Source organism: Thalassophryne amazonica, chromosome 18 (assembly GCF_902500255.1).
Source record: "Thalassophryne amazonica chromosome 18, fThaAma1.1, whole genome shotgun sequence".
In the NCBI taxonomy this organism is placed as follows: domain Eukaryota; kingdom Metazoa; phylum Chordata; class Actinopteri; order Batrachoidiformes; family Batrachoididae; genus Thalassophryne; species Thalassophryne amazonica.
The window spans coordinates 42,162,210-42,184,525 of NC_047120.1; positions in this window are offsets into that span (position 1 = coordinate 42,162,210).

The following is a 22,316-nucleotide window of genomic DNA, read 5'->3' on the forward strand; positions in this document are numbered from 1 at the left end:
GTGGTGATTTGGTGCTGTTTAAATGAAGAAGAAAATGTTCCTTGACTGGCTCCTTGAGGTTAACTCCAGAAGCGAGCAGGTTCCCATTGAAGTCAATGTTAAAATGTTCAACTTTAGAACATGCTTAAAGCCTGGTACAAAAAACAGTTTTGGTCACTATAGATAGTTTCCCCCTCCATGACAACTGTACAGCAGGTGCTTTTTTTTTTTTTAGGCGTTACAATGGGTGGACCTTATTCTCTCTAGACCTAACCTTATTGGCTTCCTGTAGATACAGGGGAAACTCCACCCCACGTCTTGAAGCCCGCGTGTGTACAACACATACTGAAACATGACCCTGTGTGCTTAGCTTTGAACAAGCTAGAAGCAGTTTGCATGCATGTTTAAGCAGACAACGATAACTGTAATTATGATAATTTAAGTAGAGTAAATACTTGATACTGAAACAAAATAGAAAATAAATCCACAGATATATCTAACGCAGTAATGCAAGATTACTGGGAATATAAGAGGCTCATAACGTATTACCCAGATTGAAGCAATCCATTACGAGATGCACCACACAATTAATAAATACCCAAACCAAGGTTAGCCTGTTAGCCAAGCTGGTTCAGAATACACTGCACAATCCCTAAAATAGATGATTTAATAAAGGTAGTAGATATTACAGCTAGCGATGTTTTGCCGGATCTCCTATCTGATTGGCTAATTCAAATGACGTCATCAGTAGCAGAACCTGTGATGAAGTGAGCTCTGGCTAAGTTGAACTCAACGATATTTCACCATACACGGCTTGCGCTGTTGCTGGCCATCTAAATTTATTCACGACAGAACGGCCGCGGTCGGGCGGGAACTTAAAGATATTTCACCAGACGCAGTTTGCACTGTTTTGGGCAGCCGTCTAAATTTATTCACGACGGAACGGCCGCGGTCGGGCGGGAACTTAAAGATATTTCACCGGAAGCAGTTTGCACTGTTTTGGCGGCCTTCTAAATTTATTCACGACGGAACGGCCGCGGTCGGGCGGGAAATTAAAGATATTTCACCGGAAGCAGTTTGCACTGTTTTGGCGGCCTTCTAAATTTATTCACGACGGAACGGCCGCGGTCGGGCAGGAAATTAAAGATATTTCACCGGAAGCAGTTTGCACTGTTTTGGCGGCCTTCTAAATTTATATATTAAATGTGGTCTGTTAAACATTAGGTCTCTCTCTTCTAAGTCCCTGTTAGTAAATGATATAATAATTGATCAACATATTGATTTATTCTGCCTTACAGAAACCTGGTTACAGCAGGATGAATATGTTAGTTTAAATGAGTCAACACCCCCGAGTCACACTAACTGTCAGAATGCTCGTAGCACGGGCCGGGGCGGAGGATTAGCAGCAATCTTCCATTCCAGCTTATTAATTAATCAAAAACCCAGACAGAGCTTTAATTCATTTGAAAGCTTGTCTCTTAGTCTTGTCCATCCAAATTGGAAGTCCCAAAAACCAGTTTTATTTGTTATTATCTATCGTCCACCTGGTCGTTACTGTGAGTTTCTCTGTGAATTTTCAGACCTTTTGTCTGACTTAGTGCTTAGCTCAGATAAGATAATTATAGTGGGCGATTTTAACATCCACACAGATGCTGAGAATGACAGCCTCAACACTGCATTTAATCTATTATTAGACTCTATTGGCTTTGCTCAAAAAGTAAATGAGTCCACCCACCACTTTAATCATATCTTAGATCTTGTTTTGACTTATGGTATGGAAATAGAAGACTTAACAGTATTCCCTGAAAACTCCCTTCTGTCTGATCATTTCTTAATAACATTTACATTTACTCTGATGGACTACCCAGCAGTGGGGAATAAGTTTCATTACACTAGAAGTCTTTCAGAAAGCGCTGTAACTAGGTTTAAGGATATGATTCCTTCTTTATGTTCTCTAATGCCATATACCAACACAGTGCAGAGTAGCTACTTAAACTCTGTAAGTGAGATAGAGTATCTCGTCAATAGTTTTACATCCTCATTGAAGACAACTTTGGATGCTGTAGCTCCTCTGAAAAAGAGAGCTTTAAATCAGAAGTGTCTGACTCCGTGGTATAACTCACAAACTCGTAGCTTAAAGCAGATAACCCGTAAGTTGGAGAGGAAATGGCGTCTCACTAATTTAGAAGATCTTCACTTAGCCTGGAAAAAGAGTCTGTTGCTCTATAAAAAAGCCCTCCATAAAGCTAGGACATCTTTCTACTCATCACTAATTGAAGAAAATAAGAACAACCCCAGGTTTCTTTTCAGCACTGTAGCCAGGCTGACAAAGAGTCAGAGCTCTATTGAGCTGAGTATTCCATTAACTTTAACTAGTAATGACTTCATGACTTTCTTTGCTAACAAAATTTTAACTATTAGAGAAAAAATTACTCATAACCATCCCAAAGACGTATCGTTATCTTTGGCTGCTTTCAGTGATGCCGGTATTTGGTTAGACTCTTTCTCTCCGATTGTTCTGTCTGAGTTATTTTCATTAGTTACTTCATCCAAACCATCAACATGTTTATTAGACCCCATTCCTACCAGGCTGCTCAAGGAAGCCCTACCATTATTTAATGCTTCGATCTTAAATATGATCAATCTATCTTTGTTAGTTGGCTATGTACCACAGGCTTTTAAGGTGGCAGTAATTAAACCATTACTTAAAAAGCCATCACTTGACCCAGCTATCTTAGCTAATTATAGGCCAATCTCCAACCTTCCTTTTCTCTCAAAAATTCTTGAAAGGGTAGTTGTAAAACAGCTAACTGATCATCTGCAGAGGAATGGTCTATTTGAAGAGTTTCAGTCAGGTTTTAGAATTCATCATAGTACAGAAACAGCATTAGTGAAGGTTACAAATGATCTTCTTATGGCCTCGGACAGTGGACTCATCTCTGTGTTTGTTCTGTTAGACCTCAGTGCTGCTTTTGATACTGTTGACCATAAAATTTTATTACAGAGATTAGAGCATGCCATAGGTATTAAAGGCACTGCGCTGCGGTGGTTTGAATCATATTTGTCTAATAGATTACAATTTGTTGATGTAAATGGGGAATCTTCTTCACAGACTAAAGTTAATTATGGAGTTCCACAAGGTTCTGTGCTAGGACCAATTTTATTCACTTTATACATGCTTCCCTTAGGCAGTATTATTAGACGGTATTGCTTAAATTTTCATTGTTACGCAGATGATACCCAGCTTTATCTATCCATGAAGCCAGAGGACACACACCAATTAGCTAAACTGCAGGATTGTCTTACAGACATAAAGACATGGATGACCTCTAATTTCCTGCTTTTAAACTCAGATAAAACTGAAGTTATTGTACTTGGCCCCACAAATCTTAGAAACATGGTGTCTAACCAGATCCTTACTCTGGATGGCATTACCCTGACCTCTAGTAATACTGTGAGAAATCTTGGAGTCATTTTTGATCAGGATATGTCATTCAAAGCGCATATTAAACAAATATGTAGGACTGCTTTTTTGCATTTACGCAATATCTCTAAAATCAGAAAGGTCTTGTCTCAGAGTGATGCTGAAAAACTAATTCATGCATTTATTTCCTCTAGGCTGGACTATTGTAATTCATTATTATCAGGTTGTCCTAAAAGTTCCCTAAAAAGCCTTCAGTTAATTCAAAATGCTGCAGCTAGAGTACTGACGGGGACTAGAAGGAGAGAGCATATCTCACCCATATTGGCCTCTCTTCATTGGCTTCCTGTTAATTCTAGAATAGAATTTAAAATTCTTCTTCTTACTTATAAGGTTTTGAATAATCAGGTCCCATCTTATCTTAGGGACCTCGTAGTACCATATCACCCCAATAGAGCGCTTCGCTCTCAGACTGCAGGCTTACTTGTAGTTCTTAGGGTTTGTAAGAGTAGAATGGGAGGCAGAGCCTTCAGCTTTCAGGCTCCTCTCCTGTGGAACCAGCTCCCAATTCAGATCAGGGAGACAGACACCCTCTCTACTTTTAAGATTAGGCTTAAAACTTTCCTTTTTGCTAAAGCTTATAGTTAGGGCTGGATCAGGTGACCCTGAACCATCCCTTAGTTATGCTGCTATAGACGTAGACTGCTGGGGGGTTCCCATGATGCACTGTTTCTTTCTCTTTTTGCTCTGTATGCACCACTCTGCATTTAATCATTAGTGATCTATCTCTGCTCCCCTCCACAGCATGTCTTTTTCCTGGTTCTCTCCCTCAGCCCCAACCAGTCCCAGCAGAAGACTACCCCTCCCTGAGCCTGGTTCTGCTGGAGGTTTCTTCCTGTTAAAAGGGAGTTTTTCCTTCACACTGTAGCCAAGTGCTTGCTCACAGGGGGTCGTTTTGACCGTTGGGGTTTTACATAATTATTGTATGGCCTTGCCTTACAATATAAAGCGCCTTGGGGCAACTGTTTGTTGTGATTTGGCGCTATATAAAAAAATTGATTGATTGATTGATTTATTCACGACGGAACGGCCACGGTCGGGCGGGAAATTAAAGATATTTCACCGGAAGCAGTTTGCACTGTTTTGGCGGCCTTCTAAACTTATTCACGACGGAACGGCCGCGGTCGGGCGGGATCTTAAAGATATTTCACCGGAAGCAGTTTGCACTGTTTTGGCGGCCTTCTAAATTTATTCACGACGGAACGGCCGCGGTCGGGCGGGAAATTAAAGATATTTCACCGGAAGCAGTTTGCACTGTTTTGGCGGCCTTCTAAATTTATTCACGACGGAACGGTCACGGTCGGGCGGGAAATTAAAGATATTTTACCGGAAGCAGTTTGCACTGTTTTGGCGGCCTTCTAAATTTATTCACGACGGAACGGCCACGGTCGGGCGGGAAATTAAAGATATTTCACCGGACGCAGTTTGCACTGTTTCGGCGGCCGTCTAAAGATCTCCTTAGTTCACATTCATGATAGTAGCTCGATATTGGTGATTTTCATTATTGAAAATTGGCATATTTTACCATTCACTATTTTCAGGGGTGGACAGATCGAAGGTTTTGCAGACATGACACTGACAGAGAAAAAACAGGATAAACACACCTGCCGACATGGACTTTTGTATTTATATGTTTGCCGTATCAGGCAAAATATCCACTGCCTTTAATAAATACCCAAACCAAGGTTAGCTTGTTAGCTTAGCTGGTTTGGACTCGAAGAGAGGTGCTTGTTCAAGATTCTTTCGTCACACAACGGAGCCACCTCTTTTATTCATGGGATTGTTGTGATGTAGTGTGCTGCCGCTCACGCCAACACCTTCATATCGTCCGTTCCAGATCACTATAGAAACACTGTAGGTGATGTCAATCAGGCTTTGTCCAGTACATGTACACACACACACACACACACACACACACACTCTCACACACGTACACACACACTCACAGTCTGTGGTCCCAACGTCACGATTTTTTGACCATTTTCTAAATACTGATGGGTTACTTACATTTAGGGTTGCCAACTCTGAAAAATAAATAAGGGACACCTCACCGCCAGGGCTGACCGGCCGACTGACCATTGCCTTCACCCTTCCCAGCGTCTCTGTGAAACGATTTTTAACCATTTGACTGTTGACTTGACCCTGAATTTAGGTAGATCCATACATGCATTTGTTCTGATATGAACACGTAGAAAACAAATTATTATTTAGCAATTTATTTTTAGTGCAAAATAAATTTTCACTCACAATTTCAATATGAGCATTCTGTCTTCTTTAAAAATAAATCTCTGTAGTGCTATTGCTTAACTTAAAATTGTATAAATTAACAAAAAAACAATAAAAAATTTGCATCATCCAAAACAATGTAACAGTGCACATTTACACATTTAGTGTAATAAAAAGTGCAAAAAATAAAGTCTGAAAAGTAAACAATACTGTTATAGCGCACCTTTTCCACCCAGCCATTTTCCTTTTCTCATTTTCCCCTGTATTTTTGCATTCTTTTTTGTTTGTTTGTTTTTTTAGGAGGAGGAGTAACGACGTTACAGACATTGCTGTCCATAGGCATATCTGCAGTGCCAGTGTCGGTGTCTGTATCGATATCAGCCATGCTGCTTTGTTATTGTCGTCCAGCGACCGTCGTCGGCTCATGACGTCGGTATCTTCTTGCGAGCAGATGTCCCTCGACCAATGAGATAAGAGTGATTCTGTATCGTCAACTCGTGTCTGTCAGCTCATTGGTGAAAAGCAGGAGAGAGGCTGGGATCAAATTTACCGTAAGTTTCCATATAAAGCGCCAGTCAATTCCATTGACATTTTACAGACTTTTTGATTCTCACAGAAATACGGGACAAACTGCGTCCCGTTTCAGGTCAATACGGAACGCACACTTTTATTTCCAAATAAGGGACGATTCCATTTTTCAAGGGACGGTTGGCAACCCTACTTACATTCTGTTAAAGCTAACAGGCTAAGCTAATGACTAAGCAAACAACCATTACTTCAGCACTCACAGTATATCAAAGTAACTGTTAAACCTAATGGATATGGATCACATGTAATTTGAAATAGAAGACAGAAAAATTGTTACCATTTGTTAAACATCTGAAAGCATCACAGGATGACATTACAGCTGTTCTTTTTTCAAAAAGGAAGCAATTTATGAAGTGAAGAATAACACAAACAGTCCATCAACTCATTTAGTGGTGGATTGTGACATAATGTGACGCACACCAAAGCAAACATTAAAACTGTTGATGTGCCGTCTTAACCACATGTACGCCGCATAATTTGATTCTATCATTTAATGAGCCGTGCATACTAATAACAAATGTAACAGCTCTGCCATCATTTATCTTCTGTCCACAGAGTGCCACAGAGAGACAGCACGTTACCGAATACACAATTATTTCTAGAATCAATCCCTTAAATAACACCTCTCTACTACAGCAGGAGGTAAACATGTTACTGTTCCTCAGGAACTTCTAATGCTTCTATAATAAATCACTTTAGAATAAAAACACGCCTATTGTCAGCAGAAACGCATCAGAAGCACAGATGGCAAGTGAAGCAACAGATTGATTAAAGACTTGTGAGTTGTCACATGACAAAGCGATGCGTGCATTATTTTGATGCATTCTCTCTCTTTGTTTAAAATCTATATTATATCACATCTGCTGAGCATCGGCAGCTCAAGCGGAACTATTTGAGAGGAATCCACTCAGGAAGTGTTCAGTAATGCCTTTTCTTTAAAAAGCGTGACTGCCGAGAAAACTAATTTCTGCACAACACATGGGCAGAAAGAAAAGCCATATAAAAGATGTGCAATGCACAATATAACACATGCACGTGTCCCCAGAACAGCCCTCCATGTCTTTTCACTTGTATCTGTTCAATGCTAGAGCGCCGTGCCCTGCAGATGAGAGGTGTTGATGAGCGGTAACACTGTGGCTTGATGTTATGATGCCTACAAAATGCGCACAACACTCCCTTGCATAATGCCTACCATTAATCTAGCTCCTTAGCACTAAGCGCTCAGGTGTTCACTTAGACTGTACAACCTTGAGACTGTCAGGGTGGGTGGGTGGCTGCCCAGCACCCAGAGCGGCTGGACCCACAAAGCAGACTCCCAGACTAGGCTTTGGTGAAAGAAAAATCATGGTCTTTATTCCAGGCTTTGGGTCAGTACACAGGTGAATAGTCAGCGAAGGACCAACAGGATTAGGCAGAGACGCAGTCATAAACGAGCAGGGTTCAGAGGCACGAGCAAACACAGACTTTTGGGATGAGGCAAGAGGTATGGTTGAGGAGTACAGAGCAGGATTAGGAACACGGCAAGGCAAAAATCAGGAATGCGAATGGGCGCTGGAAAGTGTACAAAAGACAACAATCTGGCGAGGAATTGTGAGACTGTAAGGGTTTAAATGCTGGTGGACTAATCTGTGTGAAAGGAGGAACAGGTGGCGTTAACTAGGTGCACCAGTGGAGCAATCTTGAAAGGGGGCACGGCTAGTGGACAAAGATTAAACACAGTGCAAGATAGTGAAGGAAGGGAAACACAGAGTGGAGTGAGGTAATAGACAAAGACACGTGAGCTGGTGCCAAGAGTGTGAGTGAAAGATATGAGGCAGGTGCAGTGATGAGAAGTGAAACAAATCAGATGGGCATGAGGGCAAACTGAGAACAAAATAAAATACTACAATGAACAAGACCAGAACTATGAGAACAAAAAGTGAACCATCAGACAATAAACATAGAAGATAAATTACATAAGAACTGAATAGGAAAATAAACACTAAGACAAAACTGAACTACAACTGACTATGATTGAAGAATACAACCAGAAGACAAAACAAACAAAGACTAATAATTAACAGAAGACAAAACCAGATACTACCGCATAACTGATAACACAAATGAAATGAGCAAAATAAACAAGTGAGAAACTCATGAACAATAAATGAAAACACAACTGACAGAACAAAACTAGAACGGAACTGAACTATGGCCGAAGTATAAAAGTAACAAAGAAACAAAGTGGCAAAGCAAAATAGAACATAGAATAAACATAGAATTAAATTAAACAACTAATAAATTAAAGCGAGAACAGAAGATGAGGCAAAGAAAGGGGCAAAGTAGGGATCGAAGCCTGGATCAGGACATGCCCCAAGTGGGTTTGGGCTGTGCATTGTATGAGGGGTGATTGAGAAATTTGGAGCCTGACCCAGAGAAAGATGGGTGTGGTTCTCCGTCTTTTGCATTCTGAGAAACAAACATTTTGTGAGAATGTGTGAAGTTTTGACTCAAATGGTGCAGTGCTGAGAAATGTTGGTTTCTCAGAATGTGAAAGCTTGATTACCACACCCTACATTTTCTGGGTCAGGCTCAAAACTTCTCAATTACCGCTCATACATCGTACACTATACAAACTCAAGATAGGGCCCTTTAATAAGAACGCTGATGTATTTCAACCTGGACTCTATTTTATATGCTTTTGAATTAGTCTTTCCACTCAGGATAAACATGATTTTAATCTGTGGTGTACTGACTGTCATGAGTGAAAAACCACTGAAGAGGTAAAAACATCATTCTAAGTATCGAGTAGCACAGGATCCCTGCAGTGGTAAATGTTCACGTTTACCTTGCTAAATGTAAAATAACTTTTTAAAACAACTGATTATACAGTTACAGGAAGAATCCACTCATTGGCAACTGACTTTTAATGCCTCAGGGGAGAACAGCGCCCCCACATGGGCTGGAGGCTAAGATAAGCAGTTAACTGTATAACCTGTCATTTTAAAAAAGTTTATTTATATTTACTAAGGTTAATATGTATGTTTACCACTGTAGTTAGCCTCACTGTGATACCAGACACATCTAATGTAATTTTTACCTCTTAGTATTTCCTGTTTTCCGTGTTGTTTAATGCTGGCAAATTTTACAGTATTTCTTGTCTTTCTGATATCTGATTCTGTTTTTTCTCTCTGTTTAAGGTGCAGCTCCATCCAGAGATGGGAGTTGTATTTGTGCTGGAGACCCTCCTGTCCTGTGCACCAACAGCATTTCCTGCATATTCATTTTGTGAATTGTTTCTGTGAATTGTTCTGTAATTTATGTCTGTAGCATGGCCCAAGCAGAGTGTCACCTCTTTGAGTCTGGTCTGCTTGAGGTTTCTTCCTCAGAGGGAGTTTTTCCTTACCACTATTGCTCTGGGGGTTAGTAAGGTTAGACCTTACTTGTGTGAAGCGCCTTGAGGTGATTTGGCTATATAAAAGGAAAATAAATTGAAAATTGAAATGCAGCCATTTAGCTCCTAGCGATGTTTACGTTATGAATCAATACTGGGCCGATTCAAATTGTTTTTATCCCAGAGTTAAAAAGATAAACTCAAAACATGTAATATATATATTTATATTACAGGGGTGCACATAACTGGTACTCATGGTGCTTGTGCGTGCTAAAAATAAATGATGCGTAGCAGAAAACATAAGAGACACATTTCATAAGAGGAAAGCAATGACAGATTATAGGAAAAGTGTTTCCCTCTGCTGTGTATCAATGATGTTTAGCACACACGAGCACAATGAGTGCAACCCATACACACACACACACACACACATATATATATACATATATATATATATATATATATATATATATATATATACACGAGGGCTGTCCGTAAAGTATAGGTCCTTTTTATTTTTTTCAAAGACTATATGGATTTCATTCATATGTTTTTACGTCAGACATGCTTGAACCCTCGTGCGCATGCGTGAGTTTTTCCATGCCTGTCGGTGACGTCATTCGCCTGTGAGCACTCCTTGTGGGAGGAGTCGTCCAGCCCCTCGTCGGAATTCCTTTGTCTGAGAAGTTGCTGAGAGACTGGCGCTTCGTTTGATCAAAATTTTTTCTAAACCTGTGAGACACATCGAAGTGGACATGGTTCGAAAAATTAAGCTGGTTTTCAGTGAAAATTTTAACAGCTGATGAGAGATTTTGAGGTGATTCTGTCGCTTTAAGGACTTTTCACGGTGCGAGACGTCACGCTGCACTCTCAGGCGGCGTCATCAGCCTGTTTCAAGCTTAAAACCTCCACATTTCAGGCTCTATTGATCCAGGACGTCGTGAGAGAACAGAGACGTTTCAGAAGAAGTCGGTTTCAGCATTTTATCCGGATATTCCACTGTTAAAGGAGATTTTTTTAATGAAAGACGTGCAGACGGGTCCGCGCGTCGGGACGCAGCCGACGCGGCGCGGCGGCACAGGAAAAACACCTCCGTGTTGATAACCATTTGTTAAAATCCAGTTGGCTTTTGATGGCTTTCAGTGGAGTGAGTATATGAGAAATTGTTTATCAGCTGGAGATGTTCCAACTTGTCCTCAAGGCTTCCAACAGAGGTGTTTTTCCTGTGACGGAGCGTCGCGGCGGCTGCGAGCCGACGCTGCAATCCGCCCGCACGTCTTTCATTAAAAAAATCTCCTTTAACAGTGGACTATCCGGATAAAATGCTGAAACCGACTTCTTCTGAAACTTCTCTGTTCTCTCACGACGTCCTGGATCAATAGAGCCTGAAATGTGGAGGTTTTAAGCTTGAAACAGGCTGATGACGCCGCCTGAGAGCGCTGCGCGAGGTCTCGCACCGTGAAATGTCCTTAAAGCGACAGAATCACCTCAAAATCTCTCATCAGCTGTTAAAATTTTCACTGAAGACCAGCTTAATTTTTCGAACCATGTCCACTTCGATGTGTCTCACAGGTTTAGAAAAAATTTTGATCAAACAAAGCGCCAGTCTCTCAGCAACTTCTCAGACAAAGGAATTCCGACGAGGGGCTGGACGACTCCTCCCACAAGGAGAGCTCACAGGCGAATGACGTCACCGACAGGCGTGGAAAAACTCACGCATGCGCACGAGGGTGCAAGCATGTCTGACGTAAAAACATATGAATGAAATCCATATAGTTTTTGAAAAAAATAAAAAGGACCTATACTTTACGGACAGACCTCGTGTATATATATATATATATATATATATATATATATATATATATATATATATATATATATATATATATATATATATATATATATATATATATATATATATATCAGTGTTTCCCTTTAATATTTCAGCATTTTAAAACAGCAAATCACCAACTCAGTCTCTTCCACTGTGCCAACACAAATCTGAATCATTCAACAACAAACACCCACATATCCTAGTTTTAGTGCTAGGATTACTATTGTTCTTTTTTAAACACAAACAATCCCAAAGAGTTACAACTGAGTGTCCATTTAAATCTAATATTTCATCAAAACAACCAGTGACCCTTCAGAGTGTGTGACCTTCATGCTGAGCCGCAATCAAAGTGCATCTCGATGCACTGGAACGTCAGGCTGTGCAGACACAGAGCTGTGCACGTCGAGGGGCAGCCACAGTGTTTGTCAGAGCGTGTGCATGATGTGCTGATGGATATGAAGGGTTGAGTGACTAATGATCAGAGTGTTTTGTGTTGAGGTTCCAATGACACCAAGTAACTGGAGTATATTTAAATTGATGTGTTTGTTTGTGCTGTGGAATTGCTTTCTCATGGTGGATCTGCTACACTGACAGAAGGGAAAACCTGAAGAAATTCCTTCAATTTTTAACACACCAATGAATTAGGGTCCTCTAAATTAAGTTAACAAGTTGTCATAAATATTGCTTCTTTGGTTAATTTGGATCAAACTAATTGTTTCCAACTGAAGCACTTTGTCAAGTTTGTCCACCAATTCCCTTTTTTTCCCCAGTGTATGACGACACCATTCCACCTTTTAAGATTGGGAGCAATGTGAAATGTTGCTTTTCTCTCAGCTTTGTGATCACATGGTGGCAGCTTGCACAGACTGCAGTCTGAAATCTGCTCAAACTTTCAATTCATTCATCAAAGTTCTAAGATTATTCCCTGTGCTGGTAAAAACCTAGGGCTTGTACAGCAAAAATGTAGATGAGTGGGTGGGTTAGTTCATCTCAGCTGGCTTGTGGGTGCAGTAACTCAAAAAGTAATAAATCTTCTCATACATCTCCAACTTATAACAAGAACAAACTGATTAAAATCTGGGGCGCTTTCGTGCACTAGATTAATTGGAAAAGTAACTTTGTTTATCCTATGTAATGTCCTATAGATGTGTCTGCCACCTGGGGGATACGGCACCCAGTGGTGCAAAATATGGGGCAAAACGTACAACAATGTAAAGGTAAAACTGTAAACAATGACTGGAACAAGTGACTGGGGATGATATCAGTGCTTTGAGTTTCCAGTACTGAAAACAGTACTATTTCAAAACCTTTCTGATGCCTGTGTTTCAAAGAAAGACTGTGTGCTGTGCTGCCACCTATTGGATGGTTCAAGAATGTGCATCCATACCAAATCAAGAAATTCATATTTAAATTGCCATGCGGGCAGCACGGTGGCTTATTGGTTGGCACTGTTGCCTCACAGCAAGAAGGACATGGGTTCGATTCCCACCTGTGGCTTTTCTGTGTGGAGTTTGCATGTTCTCCCCGTGTTTGCATGGGTTTCCTCCGGGTGATCCGGCTTCCTTCTACGTCTAAAGACATGCAAGTTAGATGAATTGGAAACTTTCAAAATTGTCCAGGTCTCCCTTGTAAAAGCAATCTTGATCTCAGTGGGAGCAACCTGGTTAAATTAAAGGCTGTGATCACATGCATGGCTTGTTATCTGCAAGATGTGAAACTTTTGTCCATCAGTTCATCCTATGCTAATGCACCTTGTCTACAGAGATGTTGACAGGATAAGACTGACTTTCAGCAATATGTCATAATGCCATTTATAATTATAAATGTAGAAATTATAACTATATATAAATTTTTGAATGTCATAATTACACTTTGGCTAAACATTATAAAAGCAAATTTTCACCCATTTCCAAGCAAATATGTGTGTTAAGCCAAATAAAAATTGTACTTCATTTCCACATTTTATATATACCTACATACATACATACATACATACACACACACAGCAACAAGATAGATATAATGTCTTTTTCACTGTGCCATATTTTCAGTGGCCCCAAGGTTTACATACCTCATCTGGCTCTTTAAACAGAATAAACGATTCCAGAAGATTCCAAAAATAGAGTTCAGTCATTTTAAAAGCTTTTGAATGACTAATTGGCATAATTAGAGGTTAATAGGGGAATGTTTGGCAGTATTTAAGGCCTAGCCAGTGCAACAAGCGTATCCTTGCGCATAAGAGTAGAAAAGCATCTAAAGTAAATCAAGACATCTGGAGCAAGAATTTGTGTCGAGATGGTTCCTAAGGAGGTATCCGACTTGGATACCTCCTTAGGAACCATCTCGAAAAGATTTCTGGAACTGCAAGCAACTGTACAGTCTTTTATGCAAAATTATAAGAAGCTTGGTATCGTACAGACTTTACATGAGTGAAACAGAAGGTCCAAATGAACATTCAGCAGTTACTGAATTTTTGTCCCAAAGATCCAACAGATCCTCAGGATCACAACCACCGAACTAATGATGGCGCTGGAGGCATCAGATGGAAATGTGACATCATTCACCTTTAAGCGTGTGCGCCAATACTATCACCATCATGTGAAAGGCTGTGGACCACAGCAGAAGTATTAACTCCACCATTATTGTGTTGTCACATTGCTCACCACTGATTTGCTGAACATACTTTTAATGTGGTGCACCTCCATGGTGCACGTCAAATTCCTTTGTGCTAGACTGTCACAATACCAGGCAAAAGACTTAGAGTACAACACATACAACCCCTGGCAAAAATTATGGAATCACCGGCCTCGGAGGATGTTCATTCAGTTGTTTAATTTTGTAGAAAAAAAGCAGATCACAGACATGACACAAAACTAAAGTCATTTCAAATGGCAACTTTCTGGCTTTAAGAAACACTATAAGAAATCAGGAAAAAAAATTGTGGCAGTCAGTAACGGTTACTTTTTTAGACCAAGCAGAGGGAAAAAAATATGGAATCACTCAATTCTGAGGAAAAAATTATGGAATCATGAAAAACAAAAGAACGCTCCAACACATCACTAGTATTTTGTTGCACCACCTCTGGCTTTTATAACAGCTTGCAGTCTCTGAGGCATGGACTTAATGAGTGACAAACAGTACTCTTCATCAATCTGGCTCCAACTTTCTCTTGATTGCTGTTGCCAGATCAGCTTTGCAGGTTGGAGCCTTGTCATGGACCATTTTCTTCAACTTCCACCAAAGATTTTCAATTGGATTAAGATCCGGACTATTTTTTGACCCTATGTGTCTTTTTGCAAGGAATGTTTTCACAGTTTTGCTCTATGACAAGATGCATTATCATCTTGAAAAATGATTTCACCATCCCCAAACATCCTTTCAGTTGATGGGATAAGAAAAGTGTCCAAAATGTCAATGTAAACCTGTGCATTTATTGATGATATAATGACAGCCATCTCCCCAGTGCCTTTACCTGACATGCAGCCCCATATCATCAATGACTGTGGAAATTTACATGTTCTCTTCAGGCAGTCATCTTTATAAATCTCATTGGAACGGCACCAAACAAAAGTTCCAGCATCATCACCTTGCCCAATGCAGATTCGAGATTTATCACTGAATATGACTTTCATCCAGTCATCCACAGTCCACAATTGCTTTTCCTTAGCCCATTGTTACCTTGTTTTTTTCTGTTTAGGTGTTAATGATGGCTTTCGTTTAGCTTTTCTGTATGTAAATCCCATTTCCTTTAGGCGGTTTCTTACAGTTTGGTCACAGACGTTGATGCCAGTTTCCTCCCATTCGTTCCTCATTTGTTTTGTTGTGCATTTTCGATTTTTGAGACATATTGCTTTAAGTTTTCTTCTTGATGCTTCCTTGGTCTACCAGTATGTTTGCCTTTAACAACCTTCCCATGTTGTTTGTATTTGGTCCAGAGTTTATACACAGCTGACTGTGAACAACCAACATCTATTGCAACATTGCGTGATGATTTACCCTCTTTTAAGAGTTTGATAATCCTCTCCCTTGTTTCAATTGACATCTCTCGTGTTGGAGCCATGATTCATGTCAGTCCACTTGGTGCAACAGCTCTCCGAGGTGTGATCACTCCTTTTTAGATGCAGACTAACAAGCAGATCTGATTTGATGCAGGTGTTAGTTTTGGGGATGAAAATTTACAGGGTGATTCCATAATTTTTTCCTCAGAATTGAGTGATTCCATATTTTTTTCTTCTGCTTGGTCTAAAAAAGTAACCGTTACTGACTGCCATTATTTTTTTTCCTGATTTCTTATAGTGTTTCTTATAGCCAGAAAGTTGCCATTTGAAATGACTTTAGTTTTGTGTCATGTCTATGATCTGCTTTTTTTCTACAAAATTAAACAACTGAATGAACATCCTCCGAGGCCGGTGATTCCATAATTATTGCCAGGGGTTGTATATGCAGAACTTGGGAAAATAAATTGTCTCATAATATCGAACCATCTACCATTAGCAGATTGGCGCTAAGCAACTTTGCTATTGGACAATTATGATCATCTGAAACCCGCAAGCGTCTGCATCAGGATTTTCTTTGGAAACCAGCTGTACATTCTACAAGCAACATACAATGTGACCTTACAGGCTTACACATATGTTTTTTATGCACGACATCACTCATCATATTCACACTCTTAAAAACAAGATCTTTGGCTGCTGTGATTTGAAAATGTGGTGGATCAAAGCACTTTTCTATCACTGCCTCGTGGAGGTTTGACACTGCAGGTTTAGAGGACTTGTCACAGCACATAGACTGCTCAATATTCATGCAGAAGGCCAACAAATAGGTACTGGAAATGAATCTGAGAAATTCATCCTTTTTGGTGCTAATTATCACTGGTGTCTGTGCGCCGCAGGCCACACAGCAGCGTGCACAGTGCAGTGCAAAGTTCTTAATAGGTCGGTCTTTTGGGGAGCTGTTAAAACAAATGTAAACTTCATGAATGTAAATAAAAATGGCCAAGTATAACTTGTTAACTGGCTTGTGGGTGTGCAATTAGCATTGAAATTGTCTAAGAAATGAGGTTTAACACATATCCCTTAATTTTTGGTTTCAGAATTATATTTCTGCCACCTAACTACGAGAACACATAAAGAGAAAAATGTATGAAAGAAAACAAACCAGTCTTCATTGCCTTGGTTTACGCTGGGTGAGCAGGTATGTAACGACAAGAATAAATAAACAGACCTGTAATCGTGCTATTTTAAAATTAAATTAACTGCCATTTATGTTCCAGTTCCCTAAATGGAAGGACTGGCTGTTTTTATTTACATTTAACTAGTTTTAATCAATCAATAAATCAATACTTTGTCATTATCATAATGAGATATCATTTAGAGCAACTTATTACTGACAGAAGTATAGTTAGAAAGTGTGAATAGTACATATGACATTAATGCCCAGAGTATGGAGGCCTAGAAGTGTCATCGCAAAATGATTTGCATCTGGAAAGAATGTGCACACGTTTGACTACATTGTGCAAGTGACCTCTCCCGTGCTCCATACAGAACGTCTCATTTTGGGGGGGGGGAAAAAAGTGTTGGTTGGTTGTAGTTTGTTGTCTGGAAAGATGTGTCATTTGATTTAAAACAGCGATTTGCTTTGAAGCTATTGATTCACCACCCTCGAGGAGAGCGTAAAGAGTCTTGTGTTCTCTTCTGTGGGCAGTGGATAAGGCTAAATGCCCACATAGAACAATAACATAAATTTTCATTACCTTTTGCTCGCTAACATGGGCTTTGCATTATAAATGAATAATCCACCAATTAAATTAATTTTGCTTCTTGTTGCATGAAGCAGCAGCACTGTGGTGTTACAACGGTGTTTGCATTATAAATAAATAATACACACATTTTCAAATACTCTACACATTTACCTCACCTATGATCTTCTGTTTACTGCTAAAAAATAACATTTTATGCCTCATAAAACAACAATAATAACAATTAGCTCATTATCTTCTGCTTGTTAATGTGGCATTTGCATTGAAAATAAATAATGCACCAGTTAGTCCATTCTGCTTGTTGTTGCATGAAGCCATATAACACATGGTGTTTATGTTATAAATAAATAATGTGTTGATTAAATTCATTCTGCTTGTTGTTAAATGACGTAGCAGCACTACACTTTGATTTGGGGACTGGTGTCCCATCCAGGAAAAGTTGTAGACTCTCACCTGCTTCATGCTACGAAATCATAGCACTGGCACCAGAGGGCCTATACAGGACTGAGAATGTTGAAAAATGCCAACATGGTTGAGAACCCCAGGTTTCAGAGCTGAACATGCAATAGTTTTTCCAAAATTCTGAAAATTTTGTCAACCCACTCACTCATGGACTTGGTGAATGACTTAATTATCATCTCGTGCATGCTGTGCTAATCACAGGAAATATCCACTTTCAGATACTTTTGACTTCACGCTGAGTAAATGGAGACAAAATGGATTTCTGCATCCTTTCAAACTCACACTGTGCCACTTAGAACTGCACTTATCTGAAAGAGCCTGAGCTCTCAGGAAACTGGTGAGCCCACCGTTAGCTTTGTGCTTAGCACAATATAAGGTCTCTTTAATGTTATTAAAGAGATATTTAATGATATTTAATGTTCAACCTGATAAACTTTATTGTTTTGTGCAAATATTTCCTCATTTTGAAATGGATGCCTGCAACACATTTCAAAAAAGTTGGGACGGGGCAACAAAAGACTAGGAAAGTTGATGAATGCTCAAAGAACACCTGTTGGGAAACAGGTGTGTGTCATGATTGGGTATAAAAGGAGCATCCCCAAAAGGCTCACCCATTCACAAGCAAAGATGGGGTAAGGATCACCTCTTTGTGAACAACAGTGTGAAAAAATAGTCCAACAGTTTAAGAACAATGTTTCTGAACATTCAGTTGCAAGGAATTTAGGGATTCCATCATCTACAGCCCATAATATAATCAGAAGATTCAGAGAATCTGGAGATCTTTCTACACGTAAGTGGCAAGGCTGAAAACCAACACTGAATGCCCGTGGCCTTTGATCCCTCAGGTGGCACTGCATTAAAAACCAACAACATTGTGTAAAGGATCTTACCGCATGGGCTCAGGAACATTTCTGAAAACCACTGTCAGTTAACACAGTTCATCGCTACATCTACAAGTGCAAGTTAAAACTCTACCAGGCAAAGTGAAAGCCATACATCAACAACATCCAGAAACGCCGCCGCCTTCTCTGGGCCTGAGCTCATTTAAAATGGACAGACGCAAAGTGGAAAAGTATGCTGTGGTCTGATGAGTCCACATTTCAAATTGTTTTTGGAAATCATTGGCGTCGTGTCCTCTGGACAAAAGAGGAAAAAGACCAACCAGATTGTTACCAGCGCAAAGTTCAAAAGTCAGCATCTGTGATGGTATGGGGGTGTGTTAGTGCCCATGGCATGGGCAACTTACACAGCTGTGATAGCACCATCAATGCTGAAAGGTACATCCAGGATTTGGAGCAACACATGCTGCCATCCAAGAAACATCTTTTTTAGTCCCTGCTTATTTCAGCAAGACAATCCCAAGCCACATTCTGCACATGTTACAACAGCGTGGCTTCGTAGTAAGAGTGCGGGTACTAGACTGGCCTGCTTGCAGTCCAGACCTGTCGCCCATTGAAAATGTGTGGCGCATTAAGAAGCGCAAAATACGACAAAAGAGATCCTGGACTGTTGAACAACTGAAGTCGTACATCAAGCAAGAATGGGAAAGAATTCCACCTACAAAGCTTCAACAATTAGTGTCCTCAGTTCCCAAACACTTATTGAGTGTTGTTAGAAGGAAAGGTGATGTAACATAGTGGTAAACATACCACTGTCCCAGCTTTTTTGAAACATGTTGCAGGCATCTATTTCAATATGCGTCAGGCTGCGGGTCCGAGTCTGAGCATGGTGTAAAGAAAACAAACAGTCAGGCTTTTAATCACGGAAATACTCCGGGGCCACATGGAAATACATTGCGATCGGACAGGACATTTTAACCGATGTGAGCAAAAAAATCTGTTTCAAAAATCAGTTATATATGATATTTATTACATGGAAAAGGATACAAAAACACTGGGCCTTTTTTGTCCAGTGACTGCGAATATCCAGTTTATACAATGACGGTTTAGTTGAGTTTTAATGTACATGGGACTGAACAATAAATGTATTTACCTCACAACGCTTTGACGCACGGCTGACTTTATTTTCCCAAATTTTTTCTCCTCTTTGGATGTGAAGGGAATCTGTATATCTTGAAAACCTTGTTGTGTCTATTTGTGCGTCCAAACAGACAACAACCCGGCATTTTCAACGAATAAATAAATAAATAAAATAGGTGGATTTCCATGCAGATAGCTTAACAGCAAACGCTATTTTGAACCCAAGACGACACCAGGAGTCACGTGATCATTTTTCCCCCCGACTCGTCATGCTGCTGCTCTCTGAATTAAGGAACTCTACGTAGAACCCATTAAACACCTCATCAAGGCCCAATCCCAATCATTTCCCTTTGCCCTTTCCATTCATTTTGCACACAGTCATGTGAATGTGCATGAAATGATCAAGGAAAGTATCATCTGGACCTTGTAGACAGAAATGTGCATTTTCCACAGTTAATCAAACTGCTTTAATCTCGTATGTCTCAGTTCAGACAAGGAGCACGAATCTGATTTCCACTGGATGTCTCTCCATCACGTCGCAGTTCGAGAGGCTGCCTCCACTTTGTGTCTCATCACTAACAGCAGGAAAGACTTGTCCACTCAGATTCCATTAAGGATACACACATTGCCGATTTCTCGACACAGGCACTGCTGCAAACTCTTGGCACAGCTGCAGCTTCCATTAAGCTTCCATTTTTGGCGCACGTCATAACCTTGCTGTTGGCACCCCTCTCCAATCACACCAGTCCAACATGAGCCAACCAACCGGTGGGAGTGGGGGTGCGGGAGCAGTCATTTTCCATTATCCATACTGTAGATTCACCTCTGTTTTCGTTACACCCCTCCTCTGTGATTATGATGAATTGTAGCAAACGGGATAATTGCTGTGAAGCACCGCCAATAGGTGATTAGAGGAATGACGGAAAGTAAGCATCAGTTTTCTTCATGTCACTGGCTCTGCACATAAACTAAACCAAGACGGACGGTAACATATTGTCCCGCACATCACAGGATATGCATGTCAATCTCTAATACCAGACTTATTTTTTAAGACGTTTGTCTCCAGCAGAACTGGGAGGTGTGCATATATCTTTTTTTTTTTTTTTTTTTTTATATCGTCCCTACTTCCTTCTTTAAAAAGGTCTTCCATTCTATTGGCCCGGTTGTTTTATTGATAATAAACAGATCACTGCTTTCCAGCTATGTCCCTCAGTATTTTAAACAGGCAATTATTCACCCTCTTTTAAAAAAGCCTAATGCTGATCCTTCACTCCTTCAAAATTTTAGACCAATTTCAAAGTTGCCTTTTATTTCCAAAGTCTTAGAGAAAGTGGTGGCCAAACAGCTTAATGAGGTTTTAGCTGAACATAATATTCTTGATAAATTCCAGTCTGGGTTCCGTCACTTGCACTCTACAGAAACTGCTCTTCTCAGAGTTTCAAACGATATTTTAATGCGCAGAGATGCAGGTGAATATTCTGTACTTGTCCTTTTAGATCTCTCTGCAGCTTTTGACACGGTGGATCATGGAGTTTTAGTTGAGAGACTAAGGACTTGGCTGGGCATTTCTGGGTCTGCTCTGGACTGGTTTTTATCTTATCTTTCACACAGGACTTTCGCTGTTGCTACTGGTAAATTTATGTCCTCCTCTGCCATGCTATCCTGTGGTGTGCCTCAAGGTTCTGTTCTGGGACCTATATTGTTTGCTCTATATTTGCTCCCACTTGGTCATGTCTTAAGCAGTTTTAAAGATGTCTCCTACCACTGTTATGCGGATGACATCCAGCTGTATATTTCATTCACTCCTCAAATGGTCTCTAGGGTATTTGCTCTTCAGAGCTGTGTTGAGGTTATTGGTGGCTGGATAGCGGCCAACTATTTGTCTTTAAATATAGCAAAAACTTAGGTCCTTGTTTGTGCCCCTGACGAGTTTGTTCCCACTGTGGTTGGGAATCTTGGTTCTCTGGCCCCTTTTGTTTGCTCAGCAGTGAGGAACTTGGGTGTTATGTTCGATCACTCCCTCAATTTTGACGCGTATGTTACCCGCCTGGCATAGTCTTGTTTTTTCCATTTGCGTAATATTGCCCGTCTGCGCAGCATTGTGTCTCGGGCGGAGTTGGAGATGATTTATTCATGCATTTGTGTCGTCATGTCTGGATTACTGTAACTCACTATTTTTTAGCCTTAGCAAGTCCTCTTTGGACCGCTTACAAACGGTTCAGAATGCGGCTGCAAGGCTGCTGACGAGGTCATCAAAGAGGTCACATATAACAACAATCCTCTCCTCCTTGCACTGGCTCCCCATCCATTTCAGACTCCAATTAAAAATTCTAGTATTGACTTTTAGAGCTCTGCATGGTCAAATGCCATCTTATATCACCGAGCTATTACATCCATATGTGACAAGCAGGTCTCTGAGGTCTTCGGACATGGGCCTATTGGTTGTGCCTAGGACAAGACTGAAGACCAGGGGAGACTATGCTTTCGAGGTGGTGGCACCTAAAATGTGGAATGCACTGCCTTTGGACCTACGCTCCGTGGACTCTGTTGAAACATTTAAAGTGAAGCTAAAGACAATGCATGGCAAGGAAACACTGAACTACAATAACATAAGAGGTTTATAAAGTGCCATC